General features: G+C 37.5%; 1 pseudogene; it reads left to right on the top strand.

Annotated features, from left to right (window-relative positions):
• Positions 1 to 261: 261 nt before the first annotated feature.
• On the top strand, positions 262 to 10,391 carry LOC105750805 (annotated as a pseudogene).
• Positions 10,392 to 17,891: the final 7,500 nt, after the last annotated feature.

The raw sequence follows: 17,891 nt of genomic DNA, 5'->3' as shown, positions 1-17,891 counted from the left end.
AGGACTTTCATTAAAGGTACTTTTCCCTGAAACATTCCATCTGTTTTTTTTATAATTTGCTCTTGGCAAAGGTCAGAAGGAAGTCCTTTGCCTTCTGGTAGTGTTCTATATTCTCTGCCCCTTAATGAAATTGCCAAATTGTACTGGTTCAATGGTGGCTTCCTGGTATTGAACTGCTGGACTTTCTTCTGGGCCTGCAGGTTTGTCTATGACTCAAGCTCCATTTTGGGATTTTCTGACTTTGACTTTTGATGCTGCAGGATGTTTGGACATTCAAGGATTGGCTGTGGACTTCACCCAGGAGGGGCTTGGACCCCTCTGAAGCACTGTCAAAGGTCATGGTGGAGAATGCCCGAACTTTTCCTTGGGTAAGGGCATCTCCTGATAATAGCAAATCTACAATCAAAAAATATCTTCTTGCCCAATGTGAAGGCTTTGGGCTGGGGGGAAGAAGGAAAGGGTGATCTTTATTTTTGGACAGGACCTGGGAATATCCTTTGTTGTTCCCAAAGCTTCTTATCCATTTCCCGGCAAAGATTAAATAGGGAAGATTAAAATGCAATTAATCTTAGAGATTACCCTGCTGGACATGAATTTGGCAAAAGCTCAAAACTTCTATTTTCCTTTTCCTTTTCCTTATAACCCTTCCTTTTTTTATATATCAGGATTTGGAAATATTCTTTTGCAAGTGTCAGTTTGTAGCAAAGACCTCTTTCCTCATATGGGAAGCCCTTGATTCCTTTTTGATGGCCCTCTATTCCAACAAGAGGGGGAAAGGAATAGAGGGAATGCATTTATTTCTACCTGTGTTTGCAGGAAGTTGTGCTATATGCTTTTTACAAATTGTATCAATACTGTTTAAGAACAACAGCAAATAAGTTATTTGTGGATGATTCTATGGACTGGAAATTATGACAGGGGACAAATCAAGAAAGACGTTGGTTGTATCCAGAGAGAAAAACTCATAAATAGAAATATGATAGCGGGGCCTTTTACATTTCTATGCATTAGTAGCTAGCCCCTTAGGCTGGAGTGTAAATGGAAGGAAAACATTTACTTTGATAATTTTCGTGTATTTTGAAAGGAATAGCAAGTTGTGCATTGTGAATTTACAGTTTCTTATGTGCAATCATCTTTTTATTGAATCTACGATACTGAAATGCTTAAGCTTATAAGGTAAAAGTATGTAACAAAATAGTACGTTATTTTTAATGCCATCTTCACATTTCAAGTCAGGTGATATTGTTATCTCATTGAGAAAAAACAGAACAAATAAAATTTAATTGGATTTGTCCAGAGGCACAGTTAAGTAACTAGGTTTGGGATCAGAAGTTTCTAAGTAGAAGGGTTTCAGGATGGGAGGTGGGAGGGTGGCTCTTACCTTTTTCAGAGGAAAGCTACAAAAAAAAGGGTACATCCTTGTCTTTGGTGACTTTGCTTTATAGTTCCTAGCAAGAGTACTGCTTTTTTTTTTTTTCCAATTTCAGCTAGGAGCAGCTTTGGAGCTTCATTTTTCCCTAAAGAGAACTAAGACTAACTTCTCTCTCATCTTCTTCTCTTCTGATTTCCATGCCCTTGTGCTTCCATTTCAGAGAAGAGGCGATCTCTCTTTATTTTGAGCAAAGAAACTCTGTGGATGCTGGACCATATGAGGTCTGAGGGAGCTGCTCTCCAGGTGAGTGAGGGTGGAAAGTAGGAATATGAGAGCTGTGGTTACAAGAGGCTTCTGGGAGTTGGCCTGAAGTACATGCTCAGTTTGGGGAGAAAGGCCAGATTTAAAATTCTTTATTGAATATTTCCTGGCAGCAGTGTCCGGGGCTAGTCAGTGAATCTGGCTCCAGTGAATCCATTCCACAAAATGAATGGGTCCCACTCCAAGGGCTTGTAAGGCCCTTCCACTGCTCATCTGTCACTGCGTAAGAAGTCCTTCTTTGGCATTTCAAAATGGAAATTTCTTGAGAATATCCCCTGGGATCTTCATGGAGGTCCCCTATCACAGAGTGAGGGCAGATAATACAATTGTGCAGAGTGACCCACTGGGCACCAGATAAATTGAATAATTAGCCCCAGTGCATCATTAATTGGTCAGGACTGGAAGATGGATTGCTATGAGAAACTGAGGAGGAGGAAAGCAAAGTGAAATAAAATAGGTAGTATCGAGTACAGCCCTATGTGCCATGCTCTGCATTGTCTTATTTCATCCTCATGAGAACCAGAGGATTTAAGTACTATTATTATGCCCATTTTGCAGATAAAGATACTGAATCTAACAGAAGTCCTATAACTTGACTTGCAAGGTTCTGAGGTGGGAATAAAATCCTGGGATTCCTAATTTAAGGCCCTATCCACATTCTATCCATTGTAACTGTATTGTTATTTTGAAACATAAGGATGAATATGGTCTAACATGATGTAGAAAAGAAAGAATTGGACAAGTTCATGTGGAGACATGGAAATTCATTTTTTTTCAAGTCTAGCCAGTCAAAAGCCATTGCTAATTACTGTTTAAAAAATTATTTATATCAGTTCCAATGGAGCAGTAATGAAGTGAACTGAAGTTTCAGCGAAAGAATTCTCCTGGGAGAGATGACTAAATCCATTACATTAAATTCTAACCTTATATTTTTGCCTACATTTTGATTTCTTCATGTCATTGTATAATATTTTGAGTCTGATTCTTTTTGTATAAGAAAATAACGGTTTGACATGTATACTTCCTTTTTGTGACAATTTATACTTTTAACATATTTAATATTATGTATTGGTCATCCTGCCATCTATGGGAGGGGATGGGGTGAGAGGGAAAATTGGAACAAAAGGTTTGGCAATTGTCAATGTTGTAAAATTACCCATGCATATAACTTTTAAAACAAAACAAAAAAAAAGCTATTAAAATTTTTAAAAATAAAAATTAAAAAAGATTTAAATTTATGTTGGCTCATGACAAATGTTGCCCTAAATGACACAATGTTCAATTACATATCTTGTTTTTGGCACATCTTGCTGAGGCTATTAGAGCTTAGATGAGATGGGGTTGCTAGATAACCCAGGAGGGAGAGCACTGTGGTCCGGGGAGAGACAGCCCCTGAGGGACTTTGCAGGCCTGTGGCCATTTACACATGAGTGTCCAACCTTCCTTAAATGGTAGGAACAATCTGATGTCAATTTGAGAAACAAGAATAATCTGTTACCCTTAGAAGCAGCCAGAGTTTCATAGACTCAGGGCATAGTCCTCCACATCAGGGGACTGTTGATCTTGATAGGCTGAAAGCACTGCAGAAAGTCTTGTAAAGGTGGAAAGGTGCCCATCTCTGTGGTCTCAGAGCACAGCTACCTTTATAACCAAGTCAGACAGTTGTTCACCACTTTAGGTGCCACTAAGACATTTTTGGATCTTTGTCTCAATCGTTCACGGGCTTGATGAATTTTTATTTTTTATTTTTTATTTTGTTTTTTATTGTTTTTTTGTTTTTTATTTTATTATAGTAACTTTTTATTGACAGGATCCATGCCAGGGTAATTTTTTTTTACAACATTATCCCTTGCACTCACTTCTGTTCTGATTTTTTCTTCTACTTACTTTTCTTTAGATGGAAAGCAGTTTGTAGGTGTTGGGGCATGTTTTGGTGGCATTTTGTAGAGGCATGTGGGTGTAGATTTTTTGTTGTGTGTGGTAATGGGATTTGGTATGGGGCACCGGGAAGAAAATAAAATGTAAAGAAGCTATATTTTGCTTTGTGTGTTTTTTGAGTGTAGTGTTTTGTTTATTGCTGATTAATTGAAATGGAATAGGTTTTTGTTAAAGAAATGCATTTACTGTAGGTATTTTTATGTGTATTGTTGTTGGGATGTGGCATGTATTTTCTTGTTTTAAGCGGTATTGTTTGGTGGCTGTGGTTTTATTTTGTTGGGTTGTTTTATAGAAAAGGTTTTATAATATTTTATATAAGCTATAATATTTAAATTATTTCTTTTCAATTATGGGGTATTTACTAGTTTAAAGTTTAGGTATTTAAATAAGTGTTATGGTATATATGGTTTTAGTATTTTGGGTGTGTTGGTAGAAATATTGCTGGGATGGGGGGTATGTATAAAGTGTGATAATGGCATTTCAGATGTTTTCTGTATGGTTGGAGTTTGTTTGGCAAAGTTTAACATTGGGCTAGTGTTCTAAAGTTTTATATTCTAACATTTATTTTTTCTGTTGCTTTTAAAGCGGTTTGGAGTGGTGTGTGTGGGGTGATATTTGTGAGTTGTTTTACTTGTATTTTGATAATAATGATGGAATATTTTGGCATGAGTGGTATGATGGGCTTTTACTATTTGAAAATTGTTTGTTTGCGGTTTTTGGATTATTTGGTCATTGAGAATAGTTGTTTTTTTGGTAATAGAGTTGCTTTTATATGGTTTTGGAAATGAGGGTTTTTATTAGAGTTTTTAATTAAAGTTTCACTTTTGTTGCTTTCTACCTTGTTTATATAGTTTTTTGCTTTTGTATAGAAGTTTTTTTGTTTTGATGTACTGGGGCCTTTTGCTTTTGTGATTGGATAATGGTTTTGTGTTTCGTTTTAGTTAAATTTTTCTTTTCATAAGCAAGTTTGAGAGATAAATTATTTTATGTTTTCACTTGTTTATAATTTTTGTTTTTGTGTTTTAAATAAGGGATTTGCTTTTGGATTTTGTTTTGGTATAAGGTGTGGGTGGGTTTATGTTTGCTATATTACTTGTGTTATTCTAAATAAGTTTTGTTAAATAATGTTTTATTCTGTGTGAGGGATTTTGGGTTTGTTAAATATTACTATAGAAGTGAGTTGTTTTGTGAATGCAATTTCCATTGGTCACCAATTTGTTTTTGTGCTAAGGCCAAATGTGACGGTGGTTTTGTTTTTTGAAGTTTGTATTGCTTTTTAGTTTTTGGGGATTAGGTGTTGTTAGGTTACAGTTAGGGGCAATTTTTTGCTTTGATTTTTTTTTTTTGCTAATTTTTTGGTATTTTTACTTTTTTTGTTTCTATGAATTTTGTTTTTTTTTAGATTGCTAAATATTTTTTTTGGAAGTTTGATGGTATAGTACTAATAAAAGATGGGGGAGTGGTTGTTGCTTTTTGTTATGGTTTACTGACTTGGCCTGTGAGTGGCTTTTTTTCTAATTGTTTAAGTTTTATTTTGTTTGAAAGTGTATTGCTTTTTGGTATTTCTGATTTTTGGTAGATAAGAGATTTTAAATGGTTTTTATGCTGTTTATGTTGTTTTGGGGCTTTTTGGTATTTTTTGGCAAGTTGGATGTGTTGGTGTATGTGGTAAAATGTGATGGGGGATGGTTTTTATAATTTTTTGTGTTATGGATGGTTTTAAGAAGTTTTATAATTTTAGGGGTTTTGGTATGGCTATTGGTATTGGTTTGCAAGAGTGAGAAGTTGTTTCATTGCTTGTTTTGGTTTTTTTAATTTTTACTTTTGCTGCGAGGGGTGGTGTTGCTGGGGGTTAGCATGGTATAGTGGGTAAATTTTTTGTTACTTGTATTTTATTGGAAAGAGTTTTGTGTTTTTTCTGCTGTATGGTGATGTTGGCTGATGGTTTAAATATATGTTTTGATTATTTAAGAAAGTTTGCTTGTTTTTATATTTTTGTTAGAATGGATAAGTGATGGTCAATGTATTTGCTGAGATGATTGGTATGGTTTTTTGTTAAGTTGTTGTTGATAGGTTATTATGCATAGTTTTTTTATGAATTAAAGTTTTGTATTTTGGTGGTGTATGTGATTGGTGTGTATATTCCTGGGGAGTGATTTTTCTGTAATTTTTGGTGTTATTTTTGCTTTTGGCATTTTAGTATTGGATGGTTTTGCTAGAGTAGGATGGTTTATACTTTCTGTTTTCAAGTTTTACTTGGTTTAGGGCTGTGTACTATGTTTGTGTTGTAAAGTGAGTGGTAGGGATTTTTGTTCTTTGCTTTTTTTTTTGGGTGTTTGTATATAGTATTGGGGTTAATTGTTTTTAAATAAGTAGAATTTTGCTATAAATTCATTTGTCTCTGGGGATTTTTTCAGGGGAGTTGGTTAATAGTTAAGCCTTATTTTTTCTAAGATGGGATTATTTAGGATATTTATTTTCTTCTTGTTAATTTGGGCAAGTTTGGTTTTTTAAAGGTGGTTTTTCTATTTCTATTTTGTTGTTTAATGGTTGCTATGTGTTAAAATAATTTGTAATATGTTTCTACTTCTTGGTTAGTGTAAAAGTTTTCCTTTTCTATTTTTTATTTTGTTGGGTTTTTTTCAGAAACTAAATTCTTAAGTGTTTTATACTACTCCACAGTTTTTTTTTTACTTTCAATTTTATTGATCTTCTTTATTTTTAGAATTTCTAAGTTATGTTTGGATTGGGGTTTTTAATTTGTTCTTTTCTATATTTTTTTAGTTGTAAGTTTAATTGTTGGACTTTTCTTTTCTACTTATAAGTAAGTTTTGTAGAGATGAAATTTCTTGTTGGCTGCTGTTTTTCTTTTGCTGTATTCTATATATTTTGATATGATGTCTTATTATTGCTATTTCTTGGGTGAAGTATTATTTATGTCTATGATTTGCTGTTTTACCCAATCATTTCTTAGTATGAGATTATTTAGTTTCACTATTTTTGGTCTACTTTCCTGGCTTTTGTTGAGTGTTATTTTATTGCATCGTGTGGTCTGAAAAGGATGTATTCACTATTTCTGCCTTACTGTATTTGGAGTTTCTGAGGTTTTTATGTCTCTAATATGTCTATTTTTGTATAGGTTCCATGAACTGTTGAAAAGAAAGTAATTTCCTTTTGTCTTTATTTTTATTTTCTCTAGAGGTCTACTATATTTAATCTTTAGTATTCTATTTACTTCCTCTTTGACTTTTGTTTTATTTTGTGATTTGATTTATCTAATTTATGAGTGCAAGGTTGAGATTCTCTACTATTATAGTTTTTATGTATTCTTATTTTTCTTGCAGTTTCTTAATTTCTTTTAAGAATTTAGATGCTACAATTACTTGGTGCATATATGTTTAATATTGATATTGCTTCATTATTTATGCTACCCTTTAGCAAGATATAGTGCCCTTCCTTATCTCTTTTAATTAGATCAAGTTTTGTTTTTGCTTGATCTGAGATCAGGATGGCCTTGGTGAATTTTTAAAAGGGAAAGATTGCAATACTGCAGCTTGAACTACCCTTCCACATCTCAGATGAGGAACTCAAAATCTGTGTTTGAAACATTTTCAGATGTGGATAATTTCATGGATTTAAAAAAAATGTATCTTGGGATATACAGGGGCATATAATGATAATTTTTAAAAAAAGAAATACGTGATACCTGTCTCAAAAAAATGTATCAGAATTAAATACAAAATATAAACAAACAAACAAACTGTTATCCTGCTGAATATGATATCAGATAATATAATAGGAAAAAAAATTGAAACTGAAAGTGATCAGAATGGAAATTTGTTATACTTACAAGCAGGACAGATCATAAAACAATCTGAATATTTCTTTTTATGTGCACTAGATGTCATGTCTATGAAAAAGAGGCAAAGCGCAGATAGCGAAAGGGAAAGGGGAAAATTGAGAGTCGAGATAATTGTCATGCTACTGTAGGTGCAGAGTTACGCCCCTCATTCACAGGGTGTAAATTCTAGTCTCAGCTGCTGGATTTGGGCCAACTAATTAGCCATCTTGAGGTGGTGACCAATTGAATTATGCACCCAAGGAGAATCATGCACTCTGGGTTGTCAAGTTATTGTGGGAGGCTCCATTGTTATTGTGCACGAAACTCCTTAGGAAATTAGATCATGTTTGGGTTGTGAACTAATGGGACTTTAAAATAATTGATTTTGCCCATTTTATATTTTTCTCTTTCCCTAGGAGAAGAGAAAATGAGTGAGTTTCTCTTCTGCTGATGGAAGGAAAGGAATATAAATATGTGTGAGTGTGTGCGTGTGCGTGTGTGTGTGTGTGTGTGTGTGTGTGCATCATGACTATGTCTGCTTTATTGTTACCTCATTTTCTTTTGTTTTGGAAGGAGAAATCAGAATGAAATGAAAGAAACTCCTGCAGAGCTAAGCCATTCTGTGGTAGAAACTCCCAAGCAGGGGTTCATGGGTGATGGATCCTGTGACTTTACTTGGACAAAAAGCTATGCAACACATGAGAGAATCCAGCTTAGAGAGACATTGTGAATGTACCAAATGTGGAAAAGGTTGTATAAAAGAGGAAAATCTTATTGTACAATTGAGAATCCACTCAGGCGGGAAACCTTATGATTGTAACCAATGTGGAAAGGCTTTTAATAGGAAGGGAAAACTTATTGTACATCAGAGAATCCACACTGGAGAAAAGCATTATGAATGTAACCAGTGTGGAAAGGCTTTTAGAAAGAAGACATATCTCACTGTACATCAGAGAACCCACAATGGAGAGAAACCTTACAACTGTAACCACTGTGGAAAGGCTTTTAAAGAAAAGGCAGCTCTTACTACACATCAGAAAATCCACACTGGAAAGAAACCTTATGCATGTAACCACTGTGGAAAGGCTTTTAAACAAAAGGCAGCTCTTATCATTATTAATCAGAAAATCCACTGAGAGAAACCTTATGAATGTAAACCAAATGTGGAAAAGCTTTTAGAGACAAGAGAGCTCTCACTGTACATCAGAGAACCCACAATGGAGAGAAACCTTATGAATGTAACCACTGTGGAAAAGCTTTTAGACAAAAGGGAGCTCTTACTACACATCAGAAAATCCACACTGGACAGAAACCTTATGAATGTAACCAATGTGGAAAGGCTTTTAGAGGCAAGAGAGCTCTCACTGTACATCAGAGAACCCACAATGGAGAGAAACCTTATAATTGTAACCACTGTGGAAAGGCTTTTAGAGAAAAGGGAGCTCTTACTACACATCAGCTAATCCACACTGGAGAGAAGCCTTATGAATGTAACCAATGTGGAAAGGCTTTTAGAGGCAAGAGAGCTCTCACTGTACATCAGAGAACCCACAAAGGAGAGAAACCTTATAATTGTAACCACTGTGGAAAGGCTTTTAGAGAAAAGGGAGCTTCCATTTCACACATCAGCTAATCCACACTGGAGAGAAGCCTTATGAATGTAACCAATGTGGAAAGGCTTTTAGAGGCAAGAGAGCTCTCACTGTACATCAGAGAACCCACAAAGGAGAGAAACCTTATAACTGTAACCACTGTGGAAAGGCTTTTAGAGAAAAGGGAACTCTTACTACACATAAGAGAATCCATACTGGAGAGAAACCTTATGAATGTAACCAGTGTGGAAAGGCTTTTAGAGAAAAGGGAGGTCTTACTACATATCAGAGAATCCATACTGGAGAGAAACCTTATGAATGTAACCAATGTGGAAAAGCTTTTAGAGGCAAGAGAGCTCTCACTGTACATCAGAGAACCCACAATGGAGAGAAACCTTATAACTGTAACCACTGTGGAAGGGCTTTTAGAGAAAAGGGAGCTCTTACTACACATCAGCTAATCCACACTGGAGAGAAGCCTTATGAATGTAACCAATGTGAAAAGGCTTTTAGACACAAGAGAGCTCTCACTGTACATCAGAGAACCCACAATGGAGAGAAACCTTATAACTGTAACCACTGTGGAAAGGCTTTTAGAGAAAAGGGAGCTCTTACTACACATCAGCTAATCCACACTGGAGAGAAGCCTAATGTAACCAATGTGGAAAGGCTTTTAGAGGCAAGAGAGCTCTCACTGTACATCAGAGAACCCACAAGGGAGAGAAACCTTATAACTGTAACCACTGTGGAAAGGCTTTTAGAGAAAAGGGAACTCTTACTACACATCAGAGAATCCATACTGGAGAGAAACCTTATGAATGTAACCAGTGTGGAAAGGCTTTTAGACAAAAGGGAGCTCTTACTACACATCAGGTAATCCACACTGGAGAGAAACCTTATGAATGTAACCAGTGTAGAAAGGCTTTTAGAAAAAAAGGAGCTCTTACTACACATCAGAGAATCCACACTTGAGAGAAACCTTATGACTGTAGACAGAGTGGAAAAGCATTTAGAGACAAGAATGCTCTCACTGTGCATCAGAGAATTCACACTGGAGGGAAACCTTAGGAATGTAATCAGTGTGGAAAGGCTTTTAGAGACAAGAATGTTCTCACTGTACATCAGAGAATTCACACTGGAGACAAACCTTATGAACGTAACCAGTGTGGAAAAGCTTTTAGACAAAAGGGAACTCTTACTACACATCAAAGAATCCATATTGGAGAGAAACCTTATGAATGTAACCAGTGTGGAAAGGCTTTCAGACATAAATCTAGTCTTACTGGCCATGAGCGTATCCACACTTTGTTTTAAAGAAACTTTATGATTGTAATCAATGCTGGAAAGCTTTTGCAAATAAAGGATTTCTTACTAGATATCAAAAACCCAAACTGACAGAAACCTTCTCAATGTAACCAAGGTGGAAAGATTTTGGGAGGAAACCTGGGACGCTAATGTATTGTTCGTGGAATTGTGAATGGATCCAACCATTCTGCCGAGCAATATGGAACATGCCCAATGGGCTATCAACAGGCGCGTAGCCTTTGAACTAGCAATGTTTCTACTGGGTTTATTTGCCAAAGAGATTCTAAAGGAGGGAAAAGGATCCACATGTACAGAAATGTTTCTGCAGCCCTGTTTGTAGTGCCAAGAAACTGGAAACTGAGTGGATGCCCATCAGCTGGGAAATGCTGAATAAGTCATAGCACATTAATGTTGTGGCATATTATTGTTCTATAAGGAATGATCAGCAGGATGATTTCAGAGAGGCCTGGTGAGAACTACATGAACTGATGCAAAGTGAAGTAAGCAGAACCAGGAGATCATCACACATGGCAACAGCAAGACTGCAATGATCAATTCTGGTGGATGTGGCTCTTTTCGACAATGACATGATTCAGGCCAGTTCCAATGATCTTGTGATGAAGAGAGCCATCTACACTGAGAGAGGACTATGGGAACTGAGTATGGATCACGGCATAGCATTTGCACTCTTTGTGCACCTAACAAGTTGGTGGGAATAGCCCAAAGACACTGGTGAGAGAAGTTTCCAGGGCTGCTGTCACCACCTGTGAGATGAGTCCCAGCTGCCCCAAAGCACAATGTATCCAAGCCTCTGACACCGGCTTGGGGGTCAGTTTCCTTTCCCAGATGTTCCCTTTCCAATGTGGCAAATGGACTTCATTCAATTACCAGCTGCCCATGGTTCCACATATGCTTTGGGGATGGTCTGTACACTTTCCTGCTGAGTGGCAGTTCCCCCTCAAACTTCCACAGCCTTTGGGCTGGCAAAAATCATCTTAGATAAAAAGCATTTCAGACCCACATGTGCCACAATGTGCCAGCTCTTTGTACGGTCACAAAGAACAAACAAAATATGTGTCTGTCTATTGGGGAATGGCCGAACAACTTGTGGTACTTGAAGACCGTGGACTATTATTCTGTAAAAATGAGGAACGGGCTGATTTTGGAAAGGCCTGGAGTTACACGACCTCATACTGATCCAAACGAGCAGAACCAGAAGTACATTGTACACAGTAACAGTCCGAATGCATGAGGATCAACTGTGAAAGCCTTGGTCCTTATCAGAGGTTCAGCGATGCAAAGCAATCCCAATAGATTTTGCACAGAAAATGGGATCTGCATTCACAAAAAGACCTATGGAGACTGAATGTAAATAAACTTGTGCTATGTTCTCTACTTTTTTCCCTTTTTCTTTTTTTTTTTTTAATCTCTTCAATTTTTCTCTCCCCAGAACATGCATAAAGTAATGTGTATTAAACAGAAAGTTACTAAGGAAAAAAAGAAAAAAAAATCATTCCATTATGTAGAGTTCTTAAAGAAATACTTAAAAATAGATGTACCCATTTCACAAGAGCTTCATTACCTAAGGTGCTTTCACCCTGGTCAATCATGCAGCTCCAAAATTATGCCTTTTACCCCCCAGTCATCAAGGATGGGAAAAAAAGTTAATGGAATACTTAACCTCCCTCCCCCTTATTAAATTGATGGAAGAGCTAGGTAGGAAGAAGCTATTATGAGATAATATCAGGACCCCTGATACCACTGTACTCATGGGTGAAAGCATAGCAACTCGATGCAACCTCCTATAGAACACTGTTGTGATAATGTCTACAGACATCATCAGAGACTTACCAATTTGTCTCTCAGCCCCATGCTTTAGGAATCTCAACTGAGGCTCAGCTCCTAATGCAGTCCTGTGATTGAGTCTGATAGAATCTCTTAAAGCCTTCCTTGGAGCCATGATAAAAAGGTCCCTTTGGAGTCCTGCACACCACTCCCACGTTAGCCAGACTCAAAGTTGTGTACTTATGGTTCCACCTGGCACATCCTAAAGGGGCAATACCACCTGCCAGATGGCAGAACTTACAGGACACCACTGGATTTACAAGGTCAGGTCACCAGGAGGTTCTGCAGTCCAGGTAGGTGGTCCTGTTCCCAAACTCCTGAACCTCTCCACATTGAGAAGCCAGCTGTCCTGGTCTGTTTCATAGAGCAGTAACTTATTTAAAAGAAGCAGCCAATGCCTGCTATCATTATTTCTATCTCCCTTCTCCTCACACTCCCAAAGTAATCTTCAGAAGAAAAATTCCCCATATGAAAAAGGCGCACATTAAAGCAGAACTAATTTGTGCCCTTATCTTGGATCACCAAATCTTAAGAACATAATTTCACCTTTATTTTAATTCTATATGGTTTGTTTTCCTAAATTACTCAGTTTTTCTGACCAGCTCCTTCAGTCACAGATATGCCTGAATACAAATCTCTAGTGCTGGAAAAGCCACCTTAAAAATAATCAATGCAGTTGTCTTTCCTAAAAAATCAATCATCCGACCTCTAACCTCAGTGTACAATAAAGGCAATTGCAAAGGCATCTATTCGATTTCTGGGTTGATGTAGCAATCCCCCAAAGCCTTCTTGTTCCATAGCAGTGGCAGAGAGAAACACCCATACCTGGAGGTGCTACAAGCTATGAGTTGTACTTACTCTGTCTGGGATTCACCCTCTATTTTCCATATCTTGGCTATAGAATTGCTTCCTTCCCCAGGACTGTCCTAATATTGTTCTACCCTATATCTCTGCCTTCCTCCCTTGTGGGAGGATCTCTATCATTTTGTCTACACCATGAGCAAGTAGTCCCAGGAAATCACTCAGCTGAAGCTCCTCTCTATTTAAAGCTGTTCCTCCTTGAGCAATGGAGGCTGACTTTTCTGACTACTGCAACCCTGTTGGCTTCTCTTAGATCCCTGACCCAGACCATAGCCGCCTTTGGCTCACTGTACCCCTCTGTCAGAAGCATCGTGATAGAACTAGCCATGGGCCTGAAGCAGCCAGGGAAGTTTGTCACAAACCACCAAATGCAGGTTTATTCACTCAATCTCATGGTATAGCAAAACCATAGGGTGCTGGAGACCCTAACAGGTGAGAGAGGGAGATCATGTATCATCACTGAGGAGGCATGGTGTTTCTTAGTCAGAATTTTCTGAAGAATGTCTCCCCCTTACCTTCTTTCCAGTTGCCTGAACACATTGGCCGTATTCTCCATTCTGCCCTCCCTGGTTTGATGTTTCTCTTCTATGTTAGGCTTGGCATTCACTTTATAACTCACTTATTTTACATAAAATCCAAATCCTGTCTCCAAATCAATGTTCCTCATCAATCTTCATGGCCATTCCAATCTTTTGATCAGAAGGAAAAATAAGGAAATATTATGATTATCTTTTTTTTTAATTTGATTAAAGCTTTTTATTTACAAAACCTCTCTATGGGTAATAAATTGTAATATATGAAAGTAATGGAATATTTTTCTATGAGAAATGGTCAGAAGGCTACTGTCAGAGAGACCTGGAAAAACTTACATGAACTGATGCTAAGGGAAGAGTAGAACCAAGAGAAAGGTACAGACGGCAAAAACAAGATTATGGGACAACCAGCTGGGATGGACATGACTTTTTTCAACAATGAGGTGATTGAGGCCTGTTCCAATAGACTTGTGATGGAGAGAGGCAGCTACATCCAGAGGAAAGCCTCTGGGGACCTGATTTACATCACAGCATAGCACTGACATCTTTGGTTGTTGTTTACTTGCTTTTTTTCCTTTCTCGGGTTTTTTTTTTCTTCCATTTTTGATCTGATCTTTCTTGGGTAGCATGTAACCAATCACAGCCTATAGAGGGTGGGATTTTGGGGGTTCTTTGTCTGAAATGTATAAAAGTTGTAAACATCTTCAAGTGAATGACTCTCCTCCTGTGGGTATCCTTGCTTTCCTTTCAGGCCCACAGGCCAGGACGGTCCGCTTCTCGAGATTCTAATAAATTCTTTCTGTACATAATTTGGAGTGACTCTTGAGTAGTCAATTTGGGTAGGTGCAATTGCCTCAAACCCAGTGATAATTGTACATAGTAATAATTGGACTATATATCATCTGATTAAGATAATGTTTTATTTCACCGTTTAAGTTCCTGATGTTGTATTACTACTAAAACTAAAAACTAAATTTTTTTGCACTGTACGTTTTAGGAAAACATTATCTAATATATTTCTGGAATCATAATTTTATATAAGTGCAGATTCTGATTCTCTTTTGCTTTTCATATCATGAAATTGTTAATTCCATTGTTTATAACAATTTTTATGATTTTAAAACCTATGAAGTTTGTGTTTATATTTTAATTTGGAAAATAATAATTGTTTGATTTTTAAAAAGGAAAAAAATATGGAAATGGGAGAATAATCATGGATAATTTTTTGTTTGTAAATCCCTAAGTTTAGCAAGTTGTGAATCCTTATGAGCCCTGTGTAAGAAATTATATGGTTCCTTTCAATAGTGATCCCTATTAGCATTAAAAACACTCATTGAATAAAGATTTAAAAAAATTGAAGAATATATTTGATTGTATTTATATAGTATCAAATTATTTGTCTGTGAGATGAGTTGTGTTTGTGGTAATTAGGAAGTTATGCTTGGGATAATGTATGCTGAAGTTACATTTTCGAGTAATTTAGATATAACATGCCACACTTAAAAATATATTTTTGTTTAATACCAGAAAACTACCACTTATTTTCGGCATGAGTTTAATTATTTGTGTAAATTTTTTGACTTCCTTTTATACCAGGAGAGATTTTATGTTGTATTTGTATAAAATTAAGAAGAAAAAACGAGTTAATTAAAGCCTTTTGTGAAATTTTAGATGGTCTGAGAACTTTGATGTTCTAGTTGATTTATTTCATTGTCATGAGAATATTGTTAATAATCATATCCAAGCCTTCTCATGAATAGTGAGACTTACTATGTGAGAAAATAACCTCAGGGGACAGGAAGTCAATGTCAGGTCACCTAGAAAAGCTAAATTAAGTTCTCTTGACTTAGTTTTCCATGATAAAAATCTTTTCACTTGACTATTTCTTAATAGGGATGAGCTATCCTGACATGCATTTGGCCATTTTTTCTATTCTTACCTGAAATCAATTGGATCTGAAATGCTTTATCTTGTTATCCATGAGCTAAGACATTTTGGTCTCTTGGGTTTGAGACTGATGGACCCGTATTGATGCTCCTATAATAATGCCTTTTTGTTTTGGGACTTTGGCATAATTGGAGGCAAGCCATTGACCCACTTATTGAGAGGGAGCATCCCCCTTCTAATATATATTATCCTTCTTCGAGAATTGCTTCAATTCATGCTTTTGTTAAATTTAATTTGCAAGCTAATTCATCATTTTGTGTGTTTGTTTAGTTGAAAAACTTCCAGCAGCTGTATGTAGTAAAGATAAGGTGAAGAACTTCCAGCAGCTGAACTTCCAAGGACATTTATCTTCCTCTTCTGTATTTTTAGTTTCCCTAGGTCTCTGTGATCTGTGTGGGTATGTTGAGTGGTAGCCAATATGTACTTTGATTTTAGACATGTGTATTTAACCTCAAATGATGAAATTTATCGCTGTTTTAGTTACCAACATCTGGACAATTAATTGCCTGATGTATGGTTCCTCCAGGGACTAGGGAATCTGCTGTTTTGGGCATGAATAACATCCAATTAAGGGATGGGGCGGGGGGGGGAACCTATCTCTTAATGGTCTCCAACTCATGATGTAATCCTTTGTATCTAAAACCTATAAAAACTGTATACCTTATCCCCTTCTTTAGCCCTTCTACTGCAAGCTCTCTCTCTTTCCCTCCTCACGGTGTAATTGCTCATTCTCATGAGAATTAATTAACTAAACAACTTTTCTGCCTTTTGCTTTGAGAGGTCTCTGAGTAGTCATTTTTGGATAGGATTTTCTATCCCTCACAGTTTTGGGGGCTCGTCCGGGATGAGTCTTTGGAGGAGACGGCTGCCCACCCCAAACGGGAATAGGCGCACCCATGGCTAGTTTTTCCTTGGTCTCTGGCTCTGAGTGTGTAGCCTCCTTCCCTCTCTGACAAACGACCCGAGGCAGAGATACTCAGTGAAAAGCAGAATTGAAAATGAAAAGGAGAAATAGAGTTCTGACAGGCCGCAGCAGAAGTCTGAAAAGAAACACTTGTTCTCAAGGCGAGCTTGGAAAGTCTGGGGTCTATTGGCTGGGTCAAGGGAGACGCAAGGGACTAGTGCTCCTAAAGATTGCTTTGGTGGACTGCTATTGACCCAATGGTAAAGGACTTTCTAAGGAGGCCTCTCTCTGGTGAATGCAGGCGTGAAGGTAACAAAGGACCTCCACTGACAACTTGGTTTGAGACCAAGTTGTAAAATGGGACAGAAGCAGTCCAAAGATTAATGTCAAGATGTTAGCTAGGAAATTCAAGAAAAATAGAGCTCTAGGTCTTTCTGTATGTGTGTGTTTGTCTGCTTTGCATTCTTTTCTGTGTTAAAAGTTAGCAAGCTCATAAGAGATAAGAATCCAGCCTCTGTGTTGCAGGCAGTGGGTTAGGTAAGAAAAAGAAGTTTGAAAAATCTTTTTCTCTCTCCCTCTACCTCTAGCTAACAGCTTCAGCTTTGTGGGTAGAAGGAGGAGGGGGGAGAGAAAAATAATATTGAAAGTTAAACAAGGATTTGGTGTTTAACTCTTTCCTGGCTTACTAAAGAAAAGAAGTTTGAATGGAATATCTAGGTAGATTTCAGGAAATCTCACTAACTAAAGTAGGGTACTGACCACAGCAAGTATGAGACATGTACTCCCACATTTACATCAGGGCAGTCATTGGGGTGTCCAAGACCTGTGTGATGTGGTGCTAAGTTGGTGGCACCGGCTTGTACACAATAGCAGGCAACTGGCCAGTGGGTGTCCTGTGAAGAGGACGAATAAGGCGGCCCAATGACAAGTCCAGAAAGGAGGAAGGCCCCCTGGTATCAGGCCTTTCCAAAGCATTCAGGTGGACTTTACCGAACTGCCACTAGTGGGGTGTCTCAAATACCTGTTGGTCTAGTGGACCATCTGACCTCGTGGGTGTAAGCCTTCCCCCTTGCCTGGGCAACTGCCTCAATAGTTGTAAAAGTCCTCCCTGAGCGTATAATTCCAGGGTATGGATTGAGGTAGCAGGTAGAAGTGAACCAAGGCACCCATTTCACAGTTAAAATCCTCTGATCTGTGGCCTGAGCTCTAGAAATATCCTGGGACTTACATACCCCATGGCATCCGCCCCCATCAGGTAAAGTGGAAAGGATGAATAAGGAAATTAAACCGCAACTGACTAAATTGGCATTAGAGACACAATTGCCCTGGACCAAGTGCCTTCCCCTTGCCTTTTTGAGGATAGAACAAAATCCCGGAGGGATGTGGGATTATCACCCTATGAGTATTTTATGGTCACCCTTATCCAAAAGAG

This window comes from Sarcophilus harrisii, chromosome 5 (genome assembly GCF_902635505.1).
Source record: "Sarcophilus harrisii chromosome 5, mSarHar1.11, whole genome shotgun sequence".
In the NCBI taxonomy this organism is placed as follows: domain Eukaryota; kingdom Metazoa; phylum Chordata; class Mammalia; order Dasyuromorphia; family Dasyuridae; genus Sarcophilus; species Sarcophilus harrisii.
Note: the sequence above shows the minus strand (reverse complement) of the source record. Positions and strands in the feature narration are given on the sequence as shown.